This window comes from Lissotriton vulgaris, chromosome 6 (genome assembly GCF_964263255.1).
Source record: "Lissotriton vulgaris chromosome 6, aLisVul1.2, whole genome shotgun sequence".
Classification (NCBI taxonomy): Eukaryota; Metazoa; Chordata; class Amphibia; order Caudata; family Salamandridae; genus Lissotriton; species Lissotriton vulgaris.
The window spans coordinates 1,744,096,178-1,744,106,755 of NC_141694.1; the positions used below are offsets into that span (position 1 = coordinate 1,744,096,178).

General features: G+C 43.8%; 1 long non-coding RNA gene across 1 annotated transcript; it reads right to left on the reverse strand.

The window, feature by feature from the left end:
• Positions 1-7,284: 7,284 nt before the first annotated feature.
• LOC147709407 (uncharacterized) lies at positions 7,285-10,141 on the reverse strand. The gene is made up of 3 exons (XR_015296549.1): positions 10,089-10,141; positions 8,348-8,494; positions 7,285-7,369 (listed from the first exon to the last, which is right to left on the reverse strand). It is a non-coding gene; the product is annotated as an uncharacterized LOC147709407 (long non-coding RNA).
• Between the last annotated feature and the right edge of the window lie 437 nt (positions 10,142-10,578).

The following is a 10,578-nucleotide window of genomic DNA, read 5'->3' on the forward strand; positions in this document are numbered from 1 at the left end:
GTCCCAGAGGTGGTAGTTACTAGTTAGCGGGGCTGCTTTATGTAGCTGTTTCTATTTGGTCTATTTAATTACCATCATTACGGCATGTGTGTATGCCATTGCATTTCCAAGTTGGTTGTCTGGGCAGGGGGGTAGGTAACTTTTTTGTGTGTGTAATAATTTTATGGCTTGTATGTGTTTTTGCAGTGAAGTTTTACAAACTCTTATCCATGGGGTATTTTGATTTTCCTTGCATTAACCTGTCATGACTCATGTGTAGCAGGCATCCTCCTTTTTCTGTCCATATTGGTATATGATAGGCCTGCTTGACTTTATTATTGGTTATTTCTGGACTTCATGTGGCTGGGAGCTGTGGTGCTCGTAGTATTAGTCTTGTTTTTTGTGTTTTATACATTGGCCTGTGTGTCTTTCAATTGTTCATGTGTTGGCTTACTGCTTGTTTGACTGACGTGTTCTGTCTTCTTTGCTTGTAGGTGCACAGAAAAAGACTGAGGAGGTGCTGGCTGTTTTCATCCATCGCCCGTTCAACTGCCAGACGGACGTCCTTCAATTGTACGCCACGTGTGGTGTGTGACTCATCTGACCACACATCTCTGCAATTTGTGCTACTGAGTGCTGCTGTGTGCTGACATCAGAAGAAGATGGGCCCTAAGAGAGCAGGTACCAGGTCCTCCACCACCAAGAAAGTTGCTGAGAAGAAGGTACAGAAGAAGGAAGTGTCACTTAAGGCTGGTATGGACCCCCCAAACCTTTTTTGGGCCCCCAAAACGTACGCCTGCAGCAGCGGTGTCCGTGGTGCAAGCTGGAGCCAGCACATCCGCATTAGCGGGGGCAAGCCACCAACCCAGGGCCAAGCACATGAGGGTCGAAGAGGTAGCCGGCCTAGTGTTACAAAGCAGTGATACTGAGCCTGAACTTAACTTATCGCTGTCTCAAAGTAGCACACAATCCACGCAAGATGAAAGTGCTGAACAACCGCCGCCAGCAGTAGATGTTCAACAACCACAACCACTTCCCGCAATAGTTGTTGAAAAACCACAACCACCGCCCGCAATAGTTGTTCAACAACAACAACCAAATCCCACAATAGTAGTTGTTGAAGAACCACAGCACGCTATAGTACTTCCTCAAGAACAACAACCACCGTCTCCGCACGCAATAGTGGAAGTTGTTCCTCCCGATGTCGGGGCAGTTCAGGAAGTAGAGCCTCATTCCGAGCAAGAAGAAGAGGAAGCCACTTCTGGAGGTGATCTACTGTCTTTAAATTTACGAAAGGAAAGGAGGGTTAGTGGCAGTGCATAGAGTTCTTCGCATAGCATCCCTTCAGATGACCTTGATAAGGAATGGCATCCACAACGAAGAACTGAGCATTCAAAGGAGAGACATCCTAAGACCAGGCTGGGAAAAAGGAAGGATTCGTCAAGGCTTGAACTTCCGGAGTTCGATGTAGGTGAACAGGATACTGATGGTGATAAAGACGGGTCTGACACTGACAATGTCATCATCACAAGCGTTATTCCTGGTGCAGAGGATGTAGAGACCAGCATTTTCACCCTATCCAGAAGGGCTGCGATTAGTGATGAGCAGATAGCACGTGTAACTCCTACACACTCAGCGCCCAAAGTAACACCAGCTCCCATTTTTGCATCAGCGAAGGCCCGGCAGCGTGCAACATCCAGCGCAAGCGCCACCTCAACAGAAGGAGGTAGTGGCAGTACTAGTACTGAACTGTCACATAGGGAAATTCAACAAAAAGGCTCCAGTTCATCCGGCATTGGAAGTGGGTCCTCCTCTTCCTATGGCAGGAGACAAAAGTTTAGCTCCCCAGTCTGGGATTTTTTTACGGTTCACCCACATCAGGAGAACATTGCTATATGCACCATTTGTCACACCAATGTTAGTCGTGGTAAGATTGGTACAAACTATGGTACTGGAGGCCCAACGACCCATATGAAAAAAACACACACAATTGTATGGGAGAACCACCTTGCAAGCTTAAAAGATGTAAGCACTGGTGTTGGTGGGGAGGATACAGTACTACAAGGTCCACTCATGGAAGAAGAGGGAGACGATGACCTTCTATCTGGGAGTGGTACACAAATGAGCCCTGTCGCCAGCACTGGAGTGGTGCAGTCCAAATCCTCAGCATCAGCAACTTCTCAGTGGCACCAGAGTCAGCCGGAGACACCAAGGGCAATGAGTGAAAAGTCTGCGTTGAAAGGTGGTCCGTCTAGCAGAACAGAAAGAATTACCAAGCAGCTTACCATTACTGGCATGTTTAGGCAGGAGGGAAAGTACAAGCGGAACCACCCAACAGCACGTTTGTACAATGCGAAACTTGCAAAAATGTTGGCACTCGACCTTCTCCCATTTTCATTTGTTGAGGCAGTGGGATTTCGGCAATTAGTGGCAACACTCGCCCCAAAATGGGACGTTCCCAGTCGCTACTATTTTGCAAGAGTTGCTATTCCAGCACTACACCACGACGTGCTGGGATTGATTGGGAAAGCCTTACAACAGAGTGTTGTCCATTGTATCTACCTGACAACCGACATGTGGAGCAGTCGCGAAGCCACAGCAGATTACATGTGCATCACCGCACACTGGATCTCTTTTGCAGGTGTGAAAGACAAGTTAACATCAGGCCTTCTTGACGTTGCTGGGATTTTCAATGACACTCACAAACATGCAACTGTAGCCATGTTTGGTATGGAGAAAAATCATACTGCTGACAACATTTTGTCTGACTTTAACAGCAAGGTCTTTGAATGGCTGAAACCAAGAGGCCTTAAGATTGGTTTTGTTGCCACCGACAATGGCAGTAATGTAGTGAGGGCAATGAAAGATGGACAGTATTTCAGGGTACCCTGTTTGGCACACTGCATTAACTTAGTCGTGCAAGACTTTCTGAAAAATGAACTCCAAGTCAGCACCATACTGACCATCTGCAGAAGAATATGCACGCATTTTAACCATTCTTTCAAAGCGCGGAAGCTGCTACGCGTCATTCAGCGGGAGCATAATTTGCCAGTCAAAGCACTGATCCAGGAGGTCCCAACATGTTGGAACTCGACTTATTTCATGCTTGAGCGTCTCTTTGAGCAGTACATACCACTGAATGCTTATGTAATGTCAAGAAGATTAGTGGATCCTACTGTTAATCTTAAAAGCCTGACCGTTGAGATGTGGCATTGGGACATCATTAAATGCTTGACAGAGATGCTACAACCTTTTGAGGTGTTCACACGTGCAGTTAGCAGGGAGGACTGTACTATGGGCCAAACCATCCCATTGTTGTACATGCTCGAGCAACAGCTGAAGGAGGTCTGTGAAACATACGAAGGTGACGAAGAAAAAGTTGATGCATGTACCTTGGCCAAGGCCTTACGCAACCGCTTATCTGTAAATGCAAGGCTTAAAATGATTGTGTCAGATCCAAATTACATAACTGCAACAATCTTGGATCCACGGTACAAATTGTTTGTCAGCAGTAGCGCAGTCATTCCTTTTTCAGATGGGGATGTTGCCAATTACAAAAGTTCCATAGCTGTGGAAGCTAATGATTTCGAAACTGAACGGCTGTTACTTAAAGGCCTGACAGTGCCAGCCCAGGACATTCAAAGTACTCCAGGCCATCCTCCTGAGGCAACTCAGGCAAGTTCATCAGAGCATGAGAGCGGTGCGTCCGCTTCCCAGCAGGCACCAACAGTACCAAAAGCAGCACCTACACGATCTGATTCAGCAGACACAACCAAAAGCATAACTGCTTTTTTTCTACAGAAGGGGATGGGTAAGTCCGTTGCTGTTGCAAAGGGGAAAGAGGAGCAGCAAAGCCGAGCACCAATGAACACTGAGCGGATGGTTCAGGCCTATCTGGATGACACAACAGAGGTGTTCATGGAGCAAAGCCCATTGGTCTATTGGTATGAAAGAAGGAGACAGTGGCCAGTGCTGAGCAGGCTGGCGATAAAGTATTTGGCTTGTCCTGTAGCCAGTGTCGCCTCTGAGCGGGTTTTCAGTGCTGCTGGTGCCATTGTGACATCGAAAAGGACCAGTCTCTCCCCCAAAAGCGTCGAGAGGCTGACAATGATAAAAATGAATCAACACTTCATACCACCAGACTATACTGTACGTGAATCAGAGCAGGATGAAGAAAGCGAGCCCGAAGAATTCATCACTGCTGGGTTACATGACCTACTGCTGTCCGGACCCACAGAGTTTGAGGACGAGCACCTCTTCCCTGACCAATAGGCTGTTAAATTGTGACTTTTTCCCTTCTTTTATTTGTGTTATTTATTTTCTTATTAAAAATGACTTTCTGGTGCAAAACTGCTAATCTTAAAATAAAAAGCTCAACCAAATCCATCCCCACCACTCATTCTTTTAATGTACCTACTGGAGTTGCACGCCTGTGCATTTATGTTCCATGTTGACTGCACTCCTCAGAGTCTTGCTCCATCTTCTTGACTCCCACTCAAGTCAATACAATTCCATCTTGGCAGCCATACATTTGATGTTGTAGATGGAGTATAGTACAATAACAATAATGTAGCCTCTAACAGTCCCTCCATAACAAGTGAACCGTACATGACTACAGCCATCCTCTATTTCATTTGAAATCTGCAACTCATAATAACTGCCTTGCTGAGTCTTACTCTTAAGGCTACCACCTCTGTCTGCAGGCATTCAGAGACAACTCTTCTGTGTCAAAAGAAACTTGAGCAGGCATCCACAACTGAAGTCAACTTGTTGTGATGACTCGCATTACAAAGGCTCGGCAGCATCTGTGATCAATCTTCTGACAGTGAAAGAGAAGAGCAAAACAGGTATAAAAATGAATGATGCCATGCATTGCATTGGATGTATTTTTTTGCTGACTCTGAGCTAATGTGCATGGAGTTGAAGTATACTAGTAACTTCAGTTCAGACTCACGTGATAGCCAATTTTTCTATGTTATTTACTAATAATAGAAATTATTTACGCACTTGTGTTCCTACTACTACAGATGCAGTCAGGACTTAATTTATCGTAGTCACTCACTACAGACTGAGTTGCTGATGATAATGATGGTGACCACCATATCTTTGCTGTCAGGCAGTTGGATCTGAGCTGATTGATGCACGATGTTTCTTGGAGTGGAATACAAGGTAATAAATAAATACAAATAAGAGGCACAGCACAGTAGACCCAGGCTACTACATGTTTGTGCACAGTGCTGTGGTAGAGTACAATAGTGGTATGATTGATGACTGAGAATGACGCATTGATTTTGTTGATTAATTTTGTAAATGCTAGGTTGCTTTTTCAATTTCATTCACCTTTCTGTGGCTCTGAAATTTTTAGGGAAATGCAGTTTGTATAACGGGCAAACCTGTGTCGTCGTGGGCCTGTTGTTGTGTGCTGGCTCCTGTCTTTTTTTGTACTTCTAGATTAAAAATGATATGCAACTAGTAGACTTATACAAATTGTATCCAAGCCACCTCAGTCTGAAAGTCCTCTCATACGACTACTCCTCTTGTATTGTTTTTTTTATCTTCACTGTATTAAAATTTGTTTAGGTCATTCACATTCTTTTGTATTTGCCTTTTCTTTTTCAGGCTGGACGTCTTTCACCCACTGCTTTATAGTATGAGCATCAACTCTCACCCTTACCACAAATCCTCATCATCAAGCAATTGGATTGCGGGAAACCAAGAATCATATTCAGCGTGTCCTTTTCTTACGTCCATTGCTTACAATCATTAGCTAGCGGATCAACATCATAAATCATCGTCTTCATTGTTTTGCTTTTGTTGTCTCCAATCTCCATGCGTACTGTTTTTCTTTCTCAAACCTTTCCCAAAACCCCCGTACCCATCCATTAAACAAACCCTAACCCTCTTCCCCCGGGCTGCGTGGTTACATTGAGGTGTGATGTTTCTTACATTAAATATACACCAACAATTTGATCACGCGCTTGCTGGGGCAGATGTGGTCAAAGCAACAATAGTGAAATGTCAACAAGGCATGGCCAGGATCTTCTGCGGCTTCCCAACTCAAGCTCTGTGTATAACGCCAAATAATTTACCATTAACATCAAACAACGAATGCATCTAATGAATTGGCGTAATTTTTTGGGTTTAAAGTGTAAAGCATTATGATTTAGAAAAGTTTGACGTTGCCGTGAGTACTACAAGTAAAGTTGAACTTCTTATCTTCTCTTGCACTTAGTTTCCAGTCCCCAAAACCATTGTTTTGTTTCAGTTTAGCAGTTGCAATATTGGGTCACCCATGCAATGTACTGTACTTACTTTACTACCCCCACATTGTCTGTCACGCAAATGACTGTCTCTTTCTTTTTGTCGCTACTGGCAGGGTCTGTCTACTACTATCACAGAAGTTCTGATTCTGAACCACAGATTCTTCGCCATTGTCTTGGAAATCAAATGCAGCCCTTGCAGTGCCACACTTCATGATAAATCATCATCATCTCATCAGCAATCACAGGTAAGATAAGTTTGCAGTGAGGTATAACGCAAGACAGACTGGTCGTTCTTCTAATACTACAAATATAACTCGGTGAGGGTTTACTGCATCTATCTGTTTGCATGTTAAAGATGTGGGCAATATATTTTATTATTAAAAAGCACTGTCCGCCGACCTGCATGGCCAAATTAAACCTTGCGAGGTTGCACAACGTACATTATTTGGTGAAACACTCCCCCCTCCAACCCCACAAGAAACGCAAATGAACTTCAAATGTTTTCTTTTTAACATAACTTTGTGTCTCGTTTATTTTTAACATAATGTAATATATAACTAAAGATGATACAAAAATAAAATATATATAAATCCTACACCACAGCTGTCCCTACCCGCCTCCCCTAACCCCAACCAAATTCCCACGCTCAATGTCATGTAAAAAAAAAGTAAAAACCCAACACCCAATTCCCACCCACCAACAAAAGGATTGAAAAAGGGGCAAACAGGGTCAATGTCATAGCCGGCGGGCTTTTAAGTGTTGATCCACCAGGATCTTTACACGCTCCTCTATTTGTCTTTTAGTCTGACTGCTTTGAGCCTCCAGCCTGGCTACCCGGAGGAGAATTTTTCGCTGGAACTGGCGGCACCTACATTGGCAGCCATGTTGTTGTGGGGGGGTGGACGATGCGGGGAAAATCTGGCGGCGGGCGGCTGCCTGACCACGCCGACGTACTCCTGCAGGCTTGGGGGCCGGGGCATTGGAAGAGGCAGCAGCTGCTGCAGCCGCCTCCTCCTCCTCCTCCTCGGCCTGAGCCACCAGCCGGCGGTAGGCCTCAACGATGGCCTGCAGTTTCCGCTGACGGGCCCGGACTGCCAGCTCCTTCCTCGTTGGTTTAGAAGGAGTAACTATAAAGAAAGAGACAGAATTGTTGTAATCAAAAATCCCTGCAAATCAAGAACACAACATGGATCCAACACATAGTGGGCGGCACAGTACAGTAGCAATAGCAAGCAAGTTGAGTACCTAAAATGTTGTTTTATCTATCTTGAACATTCTACGCCTTATATACTTCATTTGTCTGCCTTTTTGGCACAGCATTATGCCTGCCCTAGTAACATAGGTAGCATGGGTGTACTTCAACGGTCACATACGAACACCTGTCTTTTTCATATCTCGTTTTTTTATATCATATACTCTGTGCTTCCGGGAAAAGTGACAGTCTCCAACTAACTTTAATTAACAGTGGCCAGCTAGTACTAGTAAATGTCTACTCTAGAGACTATCATTCTTTATATCGCCAACAAACGTTAGGTGGTTTGTGTTTCGCCAGCAACGACCCGGAATGCATCCAGTCGTCCCCTCCTTCCCTTGCCTTTGGGTTTAACCAAAACACCGCTGCCAACACTAGTATCCACTATCCACTAACCACCGATATTGGATGTGTCTCCCACCCACGCAGGCAGCTGTGTTTTCCCCTTTCTATGCTTCCACAACAACCCACGCATCCAACTGCTCTCAAACACCTGCATTGCTGATTCCAAAGTATCCTTCTATATTATATGATTGGAGCTTTTTCCTTGCTCCTTTCATCATACTTAAAATCAATCTCATGTTAATCCATCGCGGTCATGTAATGTTGTGGATAAGACTTTTTTAGTCTGCCACCAACCTTTCACAGATGAGTTGTAGTCACATAGAAGAGGCCTGTATAACTTATTTTATCAATTCTCGCCGGTGGTAATGCTTTTGCTAAGCTTGGTAATGACAACGGTGGCGTCATATATTGTCCAGTAGAACTTCAAGTTCATTATAAATATCAGAGTACAGTGAGGAAGTTTTCCCCACCCACCAAGTAATGCGGATCACTATTGAATGTAACTTACCATCGCCCACCGTTGTTGTCTCCTCCCCCGCTGCTGCCGGTGCTGCTGTAGGTGCCTCTGGTGGTCCTCCATTCCCCTCCGGGATCGCCTCTGCTGCCGCCGTTGCAGCGCCGCTGCCCCCGTCGGCACTGGTGGATGGTACCGGTTCTGCAAAAATAAAAATAAGTAATTAAGTACACCTTTTTAGATGGATGCACAGCCCCCATTGTACTTGTTCACCAAAAACGGAGTTCTGCAAAACAGTTAAGTACAACGTAATCAGTAGTAGTCCACATTGCCTAGTACAGCAGAGTAAGTAACACACTACACATATTAGCATTTGTTTGGTATGGTATGGTACACAAGCTCATCTCATCTATACTGCTACTCTAGTCTAGTCCTTGGAAAGTTAGACTGAACCATGTAACCTAACCAGTTTGTACATCAATGACATGTCTACAGTTTTGCGCATGCTACCTCACAGCTTGTTGCGCAGTACGAGAAGACGCCTTTGAGGCCACATGATAGTTCAAAGCATACACCTGAAGAGTTCGGAAAATAGAAAGGCCCGTATTTACTTTTTGAATGTGGATTGTGGAATCGAGTTTCCTTACAGCCTCAGGTTACACCTTTTTTTTAGCATGACAGCTAAAAAGTTGAATAAATGTATGTAATGTTTTCATACTGTCTAACGTGCACCACTTTTGTCATTATCTTTCGGCAGATGAGAAGATTTCCTTCTACGAAGCAAAGATTTCCAGAGCTTACCAAAAAGAGGCATATGCAACCAGTATACGTTCAATGGTGAGGGGTCTCCGACATTTCCCACATTTCCCTATCGTGCACTGGTAGCTGTACAAATGTAGATTACTTTTTATTCAGCCTTTTTTAACTCTGGATTTTTTCTGGTGGCCCTGCCCTTGACGCATTTCACAGAACAACTTAAAAACATTGATGTTACTTACTTAGTTACTTCTAACAAAATAAAGGTTTTGAAGTACCACATTGACTCGGAAGTATATTTTCAGTGTCTGTTGTCTTGTAGACTTACACGAGAGAGTGAGCAAAAGGGGGTTACTTAGGTTATGGATTGTGTAATAAAAGCATTTGGCATCTTCATATTGGGGTTCAGGAAAGGGGTAATTGAATAATTGACCAATGACTGAGCCCATATAGGTTGTCGTTCATTGAATTGTGCGTTCCTCTGAGTTCTGTGACTGAGGTGTAAGACTGTAAGTAAGTAAGGTCCAACCTGCCTATCAACAACAACATCCAATTTTGGGGTGCATACATAGTTATGTATGTGACTGCATAGAAGAATACCCGCAAGAGTAGTAGTGGTATTCATTACTAACGCTTACAAAAATAGTAGACCAACATCTGGATGCATACTTGGTTGGTGTCAATTGGCAAAGAAGAGACATTACAGAGGAAAAAGCATAAGACAGGAGTGGACCCTGTGCCTTCCGCTATTCGATCACAGATTTTTTGAAAAGATTGATACCTTAACTAAAGAGTGGGCAACAGGGCAAGCTTACCTACAGACAGTCTAGTAGTAGCACAGAGAGTCATAAGAGAGGCTCTTTCAAGGAACAGAAAGGCAGGGACAGATAGTAATACCCAAAATTTTGAAAACATAAAACAAAAACAAGCATTTGTCAAAATTTAGTTAGGTGAAATGTCATTAATCGGTTGGAAAAAAAGCTCCGTTAGAAAGTTAGGGAAATATCATTGTTCCAAAAGAAAACACTGTTGGACTTACTAGGGACAGCAGCAGGATCCTCAGTAGAGGAGCTCTGTGCCTGTGGTTCTTCGTGTTCACCCGCCGACTCGGTCCCAGTCTTCTGCTTGCCCCTGGGTTCTGTGGTTCAAGTAAGAAATAATAATAAAGAAAGAGGAAAACATTGAGTGCTGTGAAACGTAGACAGCATTTCAAAAACCACTGCTACAACATTAAAAGAAACAAACATTGGTCTACCAAATGACTACTGCCTTGCATGATTCACTGACTAGTGTACTTGGAGAAAACAAATCAAATGTTCCATAAACATTCTGATTGCAGATTACTAAGTAACACAGAGGCAGTAAGACCTGAACAACACCACAGATTCAAGAATGGGGTAATCAATCAATTATCTGTAAGTAGCCATTTCTTTTTCATTTTTTGCCAGCAAAATGCATAGATCACAAGGAGGAGACATGCTTAACTTTGTGCATACTAACTAACACGAAATTGTACGTTCATGGCATCA